Source organism: Synchiropus splendidus, chromosome 9, assembly GCF_027744825.2.
Source record: "Synchiropus splendidus isolate RoL2022-P1 chromosome 9, RoL_Sspl_1.0, whole genome shotgun sequence".
NCBI classification, from domain to species: domain Eukaryota; kingdom Metazoa; phylum Chordata; class Actinopteri; order Syngnathiformes; family Callionymidae; genus Synchiropus; species Synchiropus splendidus.
In genome coordinates, this window is record NC_071342.1 from 12,991,159 (window position 1) to 13,003,408 (window position 12,250).

The following is a 12,250-nucleotide window of genomic DNA, read 5'->3' on the forward strand; positions in this document are numbered from 1 at the left end:
TTGTTCCAGGTTTTTCCCCAGCCCTTACATGTAACTCCCAGTCCGTGTTCTGGTTCCGGCGCCTTTCGTTCTTCGTTCTTGTTCGCCTTTGTATAATCTTGTCTTTTGTCTATTAAATGATAATTTTAATCTCGTCTCCGTGCCTTCTGTTGTCCAGCACTCATTTCACACGGGTCTAACCTCAGACAGCCATGACATTATTTTCACACAGAGGTCAGCGTTTAGCATTTGCATTTGCATGTGAGATCCGTTCCATATATTACAAGAAAGTGGGCATGAGGATGGGTTGACCAAAGCATTAGAGCAGCTTTGAACTAAACGGCGTCTTTCTTTAATGCGTAAACTCGAAACCATTTGACCAAATATTCGGAGACCACTAGATGGCACTGTCTGCTGTACTCTGCGGTAGCGCCCCCTACTGAGCTCGGAAAATTAGGACACGGTTTCATGTAACCTTAACTGGTTGATATAAAGAGAAACATCGATTATATATGTTTAAAATGAAGGTTTCTTGAGACAACTCGCCACATAAAAGCATAATAGGTAATTACAGTAGTTATTACTCTCATAAATGAATGTCCTATTCCATGGAGCATTTTACTGAGAAAGTTATCCGTCAGCCATCTTCTCAATATGATGGGATTATGCTCAGATTTTTGGGATCATTTGGATCAAATGTGAATAAATGCACCAAGCAAAAAAAGCCGACGATGGGACAACATCCGCATTAAGTTAGCGAAACATAGTGGTGTGCAGTCAGCAATAGCTCACAATCCTTTGTTGCAGCGAGCTGCAAGTTAGAACGTCTGTGGGATTGAAGCACTTTACTATCCTAAGTGCTGACTCAACAACTTGTTAATCAAGCCTGCGGTTATGCACACAAAGTCAGCTGCATCGAGCCCAGAGAGAACTGCTCGGATCCCGCTTGAATATGGATATAATTAGATTGTTGCACAAGCAACCCTGCCTGAATAATGAACTCGGGCGCATGCTTGTGTTCACTAAACAGAATGCATTGAATGATGCTGCAATTTGCGAGCGAAGCATCTCCAGAGGATTAAAAGTTGAAATAATATAGTGCGCCGGGGGTCACGTTTCTTCTGGCCCGGCAAAGCCCAGACTAACAAGGGCTCTTCTGAGTCTTACGTTTGGTTCAGTGTTCGCAGAGAAGCAGGTTAAAGTAGCTGTTAAAATAGCTGCTTTCAGATGTGTTTACTCACTGAGGGGCTGATGTAAGCAAACCAAACCAGCAGCATGCAATGGTTGGCCTCGTTCAAAGATGTAAAATAGCGGGAAAGTTAGTCTGCTGCAATGAATTATAGTGTGTTCAAAGGTAATGTGTAATTGCCAAGCACTCAAGGACAGCGGGTGGGGAGCTAGCGCCATGTCAGAATGTCACTGTGAGATTTCCTTTGTGTTTTTAGTTTAATTTCTGTTATTTTCATGGCTCAAAAAATGTTCAATAATCCCTTTTTCTGTTGTTTTGACCTTTGTGTTAAGTGGCTTCTCCATGCTTGTGTCTCTCCGAGCTGAGATGGAAACCAGGAAACAAGCAATTTCTCACTTTAACAGGCAGGTCTTCAGCTCTCTGCTCTTCTAGATTCACTTGCAATCTGGTCGGGGAACCGTGGTCTTTTGGTTCACACTGGCTGGCATCTAGACATACGCTTGCTGAGAGACATCCGAAGATCATGGGTCTCTTCGGGAGAGTCAGAATAATGAAGGGGATGAGAATGAAGGTCGTGTATCCGGTGGAGAGGTGGGCCGATTTAATGTTACGACTAAAATTCCATCCCACAAAATAATAACAGGACAGTATCTAATATTGGTTTTGACATGTATCTGTGATACACCAGGACTTTGAAAAAGAACTTCACTATCAATATTTTAACCGAAAAATACATCTTGGTCTGCAGCTTTATATTATATTCACACCAACATGAGTTGCCTCTTCATCCTCAGCCCGATCATTTTTATCTGCATGTACATCTACATATTTTCATTTTTTCATCAGCTATTCCACTTTTTCATCTTCACTGCGTCTTTGTTCACATAGCTTTACCGGGTAAGGAAAGGGTCTAGGGCAAGACATTGAATCCTGACTTGTCCTTCAATAGCCAAACCCTTTATGGAAATTAAAACACAGCTTCTTCTCTGCTAAAAATATTCATTCATAAAACACAGCAAAGCGAACATAAAAATCCATATCCCGTGCCTCCAAAAATAGTCATTTTCTATTCTACATTGAGGCTTTCTAAAATGTTGAGGACAGCAGGGCAGCTCTCGGGCAGCAGACCCAAGAGACGCTGGTTGGAAGAGAGCCTTCAAAATGTAGAAATGGATGAGGATTGAGGGAATTTAAAATTCAAATGAGAAGCCATTTGAAATGTATATCTTCCATAGGTCACTGGCCGCCTACCAAGCTCAGCCAGGAGAGACGATTTTCATATACATTCATCATAATTATTGCGTCTATAATCCTCCAATTAACTCATCACTCATTTATATATTTATGGGAGATAGCAAAAACAATAAATTCGCTTCCCCTCCAAGGCTCACTTTCTTAAGCCTTTGGAAATGTCAAAATATGGGGGAGGTTTGAAACTAATTATTACCAAAATGTCAAAAATAATAAATAAAAAATATTCTGAAGCAGAGAAAGTCATTGAACTAAATAGTTTAATCCAAGAGCCTCATCATTTCTGGGTATTTCTGAGAAAACAGAGCGAGGATTTTAATTTTCAAGTCCCATTTTCTTACCCCTGGTAATGTGACCTTTCAGCTGTATTGTGTGGAGGTGTGAGGTAAATGCTGTGCTACGAGTATGTGGCTCAGGCTCATTTAACACAATATATGATCCGAAAACTGACCTACAAAGAAGAATTCCCATCCGGCTCGGAGGAGGAGACATGCGAAATGAGTAATTGTGGCAAACGGAGGCGAATGAATGCGTGTTTACACTGTTAAGGAAAGGCATAGCGACTGAGAAGCAAAAGACATACAACCACATTTATCACAGAAAGATGCAGCGTCGCCGAAAGCCTCGCTCGGGTTAAATAGGACAAATGTGTGAGTGATACGCAAGCGGACAAGCTTTAGCATGAGCGAGATAACAAACAAACACCCATCTTTGGCGGGTGATTTGAAATAGGAATTACATCAGGATCTTTATGAGATTCATACGTCTCTCTTTTTTTTTTCTACTTCAAGATCTTAGATCAATCATTGTTACCACGGCAAACATCGACTGCGGTTTAAAGTTCGGACTGGGACTGATTACGTTGGAGTGAATTGATGGAGACTGGGGGGCATCTGAAACAAGGGCAGCGCACACTTCTGCTTTTACCGCTGGGATTTAAATATTAAACACAAAGGATGGCCGATTATTATCCGCCTCACCTTGCCTCGAGCAATCCTGTACTGTTTTAACAATGCCATCAACTACCTGCTGTGTCACATGGAGATGAATTCAGGCGCTGGAAAACACAAGGCGCTATGGATGGATGCCATTTGTGCTGCCATTTAACCAATTCAAGGATGGATGGGTGGATGGATGGATCATAACATTAACAATCGGCATGTAAACTGCAGAGATGAGTCATAATTGGCTGCTGGGTATGAAAAGCAAATAGCATTTGTGCGTGTATGTGTTTGGGGAGGAAGAAGATAATTCCGAGAGCACATTAATGACGTTGGAAAGGGACGTGTCAGAATAAGCTGCTCTGCTGCCACGGAAGGTTTGGTCCCTAACAATTCAAATCTCTCTGGAACAGCTTTGAGCGAGTGACAATAAAATCAATAGACAGAGGTCAACACACTTAAAGTCGATGAAATCTGCTTGTGCGCAGAAGGGATGGAGGGCAAGTGTCACATATGACATTGAAATCATTCAGTTCACTCTGTGCTTAAGACAAAAAAAATCTAAAGTCGTACTTACCTTTATATGAGGATGTAAAAATGGCTGTGAAAAAGTCAGTACATGTCCACTTTCTCGTCCGCATTCTCTCCATTATCACAAAACTATTGGGAAGAAAAAGCAAAAGTGGTTTCTTGCCTTCATTTTAAGACCCGAAAGGTTGTTCATTTCCCAGTGTAAACATGCTCAGCTTGTCCCTTTCTGAGTGTCTGCGCCGACATTGAACTTTATTCTTTTGCATGCTGAGGAATCCACTGAAGCAGAAATTCGCGACCTGTGCAGGTGAGTTTACTGGCTTCATCCTCAAGGTCCCTCATCTCCAGGGTCTGAGCTTTATGACACACAGGGAAGCGCCGTTCATTCACTGCAACATACTGTAATGACAGAATACAAGGTGAAGCATTTCTGATGTGAGGAGCCAGACGTTGTAGGGGACATAAGTGGGCAAAAGATATTGCCACTTGAGTACTAGAAATTTCCCTGTAAATAAAATATTAAAGGTGCAAGGAAGAAGTGAAAGTTAAGCTCTACACGAGTTGATAAGATTTCTGGCAGTATTTCACTAGGTGGCACTGTCAGCTGTGTGGTTTTTGGTTTTCAATGGAATTAAACAGTTGCTGCCCACCGACCCGACGAATGAGTACGCTGTTGTACCAACTCAGCTCAACTCAGCGGCTGTTTCATGAAACTTCATCATACCATCACTACTTTTGCGTTATGATCCGCAAAACATTGGTTATAACAAGCAGCGATGTCATGTGGCAGAATGACTGAGGTACTCATGAAGTAACATTCTGCGACAGACATACCGTAACTTTTAGGCATCTTGTGATAATGTAACATGTAGATTTTTTTTTTTTCCTGATCGCTTCATCTTTCTCTTGTAATGGTTCAGATAAATTCAATTTGCGAGGTAGAGAATATATAATAATAATAATTGCATCTGTCATTGTTCACGTCACACTAATATATTCTAATATTAAAACAACACAGATATTTAAAGGACATTCATAGTCGATTATATCCTTAACTGTGTACCACAAACGGAAAAAACATGAATGTAATTTCCCCTAAAATCATGCTTCATTGAGTGGTGTGCTACATTTCCTTTTGCTTTCCCCCAAAATGACTGACGCTGGGGTGAGCACAGGAAACCAACGGCAATGCACACTTCTGACTCTTTATCTGGCCTCACCAGGATTCAAAACCCCAACATTCTTCACGGAGGTTCGCCCACTGTGCCAGCGAGCGCAATATTCAACTGTACTTTCAAATATTCTTTTTCACCATTTCAAAAGTAGTGAAGAAAGCAGTTGGCTTTATTCTGTCTGCTCCAGACAAGACTACAAACATGCTCTATTTTTTCCAAAGATTGCAAAGAGAAGCAGAATTTTGGTATTAACCCGTTCAAACCTGAAACCAGTGCGGGACTTGATTCTGCATGGTTACAGTCGATCAGACTTCTGTAGCTGCAGGGTTTCTCTCTCTCTCTGCTTGTGTGCCCTTGCTTTCACATTTCATCTGCACTGCACAAAAACCAACACGACGAGAAGTCAACCTGCAGTCTGTCAAAATATTATAAAATATGCAGTCCCTGACACCATTCTCTGTGATGACTCCATTGGATTGTGCTTTTTCTTCCATTATTTGTTGACCTTAACTGAAAAGTACTGCTCTGAATAGACTTTTTTTTTCTATTATGTCATAGTTCTTTATCATCGAAATTCCAAAATCTGCTCTGTTGTCATTCAGCTCTCCAAATATGTCATTATGGTCTCCAGTAGAAAACTTGCTGAGCTTTGTTGTTAAATGATTAACTGCAATTAATTATAAAAAGTTATTAACAAAGACAAAGCATTCATAAAAAAAAGGTCTTAAAAGCTTAAATGAAAGCCATAAATTATAGTTCCTCCTTCATCCTGAAGTGCAGAATAACACGTGTGCTTCCCCATTTTGCTCACTTGACATGAGTAACCACAGCTAGCTTTTTTTAGTTATATATTTTCAATGTACTTTCAAGCATAACTGCATAAATATTGAGCATGGTCTTTTCGACAACACTGATTTATCTTTATATTAGCGTTTAAAATGAACATGACAGTAGAGTTAACAGAAGGTAAACACATCACAGTACCACTGACCTGATCTGCATCAAAGAAGTCGTTTGTTGTCCTTTCTACCCCATTTTGTGGTCAGTACAATTGTCTTTTGTGTGCATTTTTCTTATATATATATATATATATATATATATATATATATATATATATATATATATATATATATATATATATATATATATTTATTTGTTAGATGAATATTCAGACAAACTCTTTACAACACTAAACGTTAAACCCCCATAGCTCCCTGACTATGACCCTGTCAAATGTTCACATGACACAGTCATCAACAACGTTTCAAATAAATTTTAAAGCAAGAAAAAGACTTCACCACATCAGGATTACAGTACCTGTACTGCCTACTGCGCAAGTTCTTCAGAAGAATATTTCAAGCCATTTCAATAGTTCTTGGTCAACTTTGTATGGATTTATTTATTCATTAATTGTTATATAATAATACAATATATTTTTTATTTTATTAGCAGTGTTGCACATAGACTGAGCTGTATAGTACATGTGTGTTACTGCTTATAGCAAGACTAATATTGTCCAGGCAGCCAACATAAGATGACACAATCAATATTTTTCACACTATTATTACACTTCAAATTAAAGTTCTGAAACCAAATTTCTACTACAAATGAAGCATTTATATACACAAAACAATGAATCCTGTGAACGCATCCGAGCTTGCAAATACGTCCAGTCAGCTGCTTGTTGAAGACGTCACTCTAGAGTCACAGCTAACAGTCATTAATGCATTCCAGTCAACAAGGATTTACTTGATAACTGCAATAACAGTTTCTTACATTCCTGAACTGGGCTGCAACGATTGGTGCCAAACGTAGAACCACCGCCAGTCGTTTAGCCCAGTTATCCAGTTGATCCAGTTTATCATCCTATATCAAATTCAATTAGGGTCAAGTAAATATGGTAGAATAAAACGTCTTGAACCCAGTTATCACAGGAATTGCATTTTACTTTTCCAGCAGTGGTCCGCGATCACAAACAATATTCTCTGTCTGCCCGTGATGAAATGAAACAGACGCTGTGAGGGAGCAGAGGCTCAAGCACTTCTTCCCACTGACCTAGTTATCAGATGACCTCCCTCTCCTCAACTGTCTTCTCAACTGAAACGTTCCATCTGTGGAGTGAAATGAACCAAATAGCACAACTGCCCATTACCCACAGGTGTCGCCAAGTGACTTCTGACGTCTCTCTGCATGGTTTGATGTATGATATGATGGTAATTGGATGGGGGAGCAGCCATGACTTAGAGTGACCAGAGCATGAATCAAGGTGAGCAGCATCCAGTGACACCTGTGAGGTCGCTGTGTTTGTGCTCCACTTTCACGGTTTCCACAAGATTTCTGACAAGAAATGTCATTTTTACAATCAAAAATATGTTTGTGCTTATTAAAAAAAGTATTCAACTACCACATTATTTCTCTAGGCAGATGGTGAGGCCTGCTTGAGGGTGAGAGGAGGACAAAAAAGGTGGAGCCTAAAAGAAAAATGCACAAGTTAAATCAACTAATCTATCGATGTTCACGATCCCCCCAAAATCCCTTTTTGTCAGGGAGTTACAGTCCCTCCACCTTCTCTTGCTAACACTCCTGCAGGGAAAACAATGTTACGAAATTAAATACAGCTGTTAAAAAGTGTGGCTGAAGAGAAGAGGAAGTGAGGAAGAGAGTGCAGGCTGGGTGGCTCTGTGATCATCGTTGCTAACTTGACGACTTTGTTGCTAAATTTGGGCACTTCCTGAACCCTCGTGGCAACTTTTATTGTGAAAAGCTAGTACCAATGAATTTAGTGACTTTTTAAGGAGCCCGAGTTTCTGAAGGAAGCACCGTCGTCTTCATCATGCAGCAGCTCCTGCCATGAGCAGAAACCCGTCACAAAGCATTCACAGGTGTCGGTCTCACTCAGTTAAGTGTCACAGTGTCACAGCACAGAAAGACTCATGTATATGACACAAGACCACGCAGGGGGTTAGATTTCGCTATGGTTAAGTTGAAGATGCTCATGAATGTGTAAGAATTGGGACAACACTTCATGACGTCACAACATGTCATTGGCTGTCGGGCTGCGTTTTGTTTCCTGCATATCGAGTGTTGGAAACGTTCTGGAAAGCATTGATAATCTCACTTGGGTTGATGAACCAACAGAGCAGAAATGGGCGGAGCCAAAGCCGGCATGTAGCAGTGTTGGATCAGTTAGAGGTATGATGATGTTAACATTAGCCTGGATGCCAGCCGACTGTTGCTTCTTAAAAAGAAATATACTGTTGTACACACGTTTTATTGTTCATGTTGTCTGACACAGTAGACCATTTGGGTCGCTAACGTGTGATACGAGAGAAAGTAAACAAACCCTACAAGACAAAACAAGCACTAAAATCTACGGAAAAATGTTACTAAAATGTTCTTGTTGTCTTATCAAACATTCTTTTTAAATAAAGTACTTTGGTATCCTGGTACTTGGTAACCCCTTCATATTCCCACTTCGTTTCAAGTCAGCTCCGGAGCTCTCACGGATCATTTCAAGTGGTGAACGGCGAGTGCCCTCAGGTGTATTTGGACACACTACGCTTACACATGAACGTGCAAAACGCAGTGTTAGGGACAAAAACGAGTGTTAGGGTGAGACATGGGACACAGCCATATTCTCGCTGCTAAGGTGGCGAACATCGCTTATCATCAAGTGGGATTTTCCATTCCAGGGTCTCACCAAAGTCAGCGTCCTGGTGAGGAGGAATAGGAAGGTGTTGCTGTAGTTCTGAAGGGGATTTAACTTTTATTTGGCTAAGTGAAGAAAGATGAGTTTCCTGCACATCATCAACAGAGTACTGGAAAAGCAGCCAGTACTGAAGAAGAACTGCAAGAAAAACTTGGTTAAATAGCTCTATGGCCAAATTTTACGTCTCATTGATAGTAAATCTCTGCGATTTAGATTGATGTGTCAGTGAATGAGGGGAAATAAAAAACACACTCAATGTGAGTCGCTCATGATGAGAAGTGTAATAAAGCACATCACCCACTGATACAGTTTAACGTCTCATCACTATTAAGTGATTAGGCACATCGGCTTTTTTATGCCACTTCTATTAGTCTGCCTTCAGTTATAAGCCTGGATCAGTGAGTGCTGTGTACAAGTCGGTCAGCCTTAAAGGTTCAGCTTAGTCAGCAGATTGGATCCTCGGATGTAATATCCTGCGTCTCTACTATGTGCTGGAGGTTATTTGTTATATTTCCCCCGGCGCTTCACGATACATTGTGCAGTATCTGTGTGGTTGGACGTTTGTTTACATTGACTTTAATATACAATGAAAGGCATGAACTCACGCTTGAGAATGTACCGCTACATTGGCATTTATTTAAATAGCTGAAAGCTTTAAACCGCCAACGAACGTTGCTGCATTATGGAACCATCAGGACTAAATGAGCCACTGAAGATTGAAAAATAAACATGAGCATGTTCCCGCCAGGCCAGTGATGTATTTTCCTGCCACGTTGTAGATCCCAGAAGACATAATCCAGGGGATGAGTCAACATGGCCACTGGAAATATGGATAAAAAATTATCATGTGTGGGACGTCATGTTTTCTACAACAATATCGATCGAGTCTTGAAACAAAAAGCACTTAGACGATCAAGTAAACTATATGTTAATGTCGTCCACAGTGGGAATACGTGTGATGAAATCAGGTACAAATGTGCTTAGTTATTTTAACATCACATCATGTCTGACAGCAACGGGGGAGATTTTCTCCGGCTCATTGCATAATGCCATTTTTCTCGAGTTAGCGTGGATGCGCCGACCAACCAGGCCCGCTGACACCTCCGTGTTCTCTCTTCCAAGGACATAATGTTTCCATGCACAGAGACCTGGCAATGGCAAGTGTGAAAATGCTTTTATATTTAACAAGAAACCCTTCTCTTCATGTACCTTCCGATTTGGGTTGCTATCTCCATTTGGCCATTTTGTAATTTGCTTCTACTTTTCCTGGTTGGAAATCGAAGCAATGAGGGAGCTCTTCCGGCCTCAAGTAAGATGTTTGGAGGCTCTTATCTTTGAGTGACGTCCGGGATGAAGTGTAAGCACAGTCTTTTGGTTTGAGAGTACAAGAACTTCTTGCTTAACAAAAAAAAGTTAGCTTTTTTTCAGTCATTAGTTTTATTCATTTATTTATTTATTTTCACAGTTTGCTGCTTTACTGTCAATGGCAAGCTACAGGAGGCCCCTTTACAGAATTGCTGTCCAAGGTTTGAATTTTATTTTGTACTAACCACTCTTTAAACCGGCCATTCAGCATACCATTTTCTTTTTTAGAAGAGGAGAATAAGGAAAACAGTAACAATTCTATTAAGTCAGAGCCATGTCGCAAGTAATTTGGCTTGCAATTTTGTGAAGATGCAGTGGAAGTGGACAGGAGGTGGGCTGAGGAAGTCGAATCATTTGTGATCTAATATCTGCTAATGTCATCGTATCATACACAGATAGTGAAGAGTCATATATATATATATATATGACCCACGATGCGCTTTGTTATTGTGTATAACGCAGCCTCTGTATGCAGATGTGTCCCGTTAGTTACATTTACTGACTGTTTTTTCTTCATATTGAGGTGTAAAACCTTTCCTGTCTCCGCACTGGACCGTGGTAGAGTGTCACAGGGGAGGTGCTCGCTCTCCACACCTCTGAGGCTGGAGCGCTCACTCCAGGGTTTGATGTCCTGTTGTGGGCTGGAGCTGGGACATGGATGAGGCGAGTCTGGGACAGAGCGTGACTTGGTTTATGACTTTGTCACAGCCAAACTGCACAGAAGCGCACATTCAGAGCTGGACACGCACCGGGCACCTCTTCACTTCTGGAGAGACGTCACTCACTCGGCAACCCCTCCCACATGCAGCGGCCACACACATAGACGAACAGCGCACCTGCAGCAGACACTCTACATTCACTCCTACACCATGTGGCACACTTACAGGTTAAACATGCGTTTAGTGGGTTAACCCATGTCATGTCGGGCCCCTGTGGGCTCGGAAGGTGCGAGCCTCAGGTGAGCCCTGATTGGCCTGGAGGCGAGTTGCAGGGGGGCTGGACAAGAACAGGAGGATCTCCTCAACTTGGGACATGATCAACTTGTAAATGTTCCCGATCAGACATCTTCACCTGTAGCCAAATGCTATAGGGAAGCACATCCTGGTGAACACTGAGAGCTGTTCCCAGCATCTTGTCATGATGTAAAAATATTACATCCATTTCAGCCAAAAAAAAAAACAAACTTCTCCAGCAACAACCTGACAGAAATGTTCCAAACCTTAAACAGTTTTTGAGACATTGAGCGGCCTACTTTTGACCAGGCTTCCAACTGGTTTGTGCGAGCGAGTTCAAGGTATCTGCTGTAATTATGTAAATCGAATCAATGTTGGAACTGCAAGTTTGGGAGGAATTTACGCTATTGGTGGAAAGTAGCTTCTTGCTCTTTAACTGCATGTATAATTTGGATGAAAATAATTTCACAGACTTTGAAGTCTGTTGGTCTTTTGTGTCTGTAATTTGATTTGGCTTCTCTCATCCCAATGTCCAATGAAAGTCATTTGTCCAAGCAGAATGGGAACTACATATTGTCAGTGAATTTGCCAAAGGTTTAAAACCTACTTGTCAAATCCAATACGGCGTGTACTGTGAAAAGGTGGTGCGCAAGATTAGAGAATTTGAAGGACATTAATTGTTGCTCTAATGCTGCTAACTGCTCTTTTTATGCGTGAAATGTTGACACAAAATCTGCCTGTCAATGCGGAAAAGCCATTGTAGACGAAAGAATGAGAAGATGGAATTATTGTTTCTCAAGTCCACATGAGAAACCGTGACATGAGATTTGTGACAGAATAAATGGGAAGATGTCTACTTCATAACTGAGAGAAGATCCTCACATTAGCAATAGAAGATACACCAGGCCCTGTTAGTCGAACACCGCTGTCGTTTAACCCTGTTTTCCTCATAAAAGAAATCATTAAAGACAAAGGCAGGACATAAATAGATGGTCACAGTATGAAGGGAGTGCTGGGGAATATTGGGCATCCTTCCGTGGGATGCTCTCAGATCTTGTGAGGATGATTTGAAAGCTTTCTCCCTGTTTACACTAATGACAGAATGAGCACTCAGATACAGCCACCATCTTTTGAAATGTACAGACAGCTCACTCCCA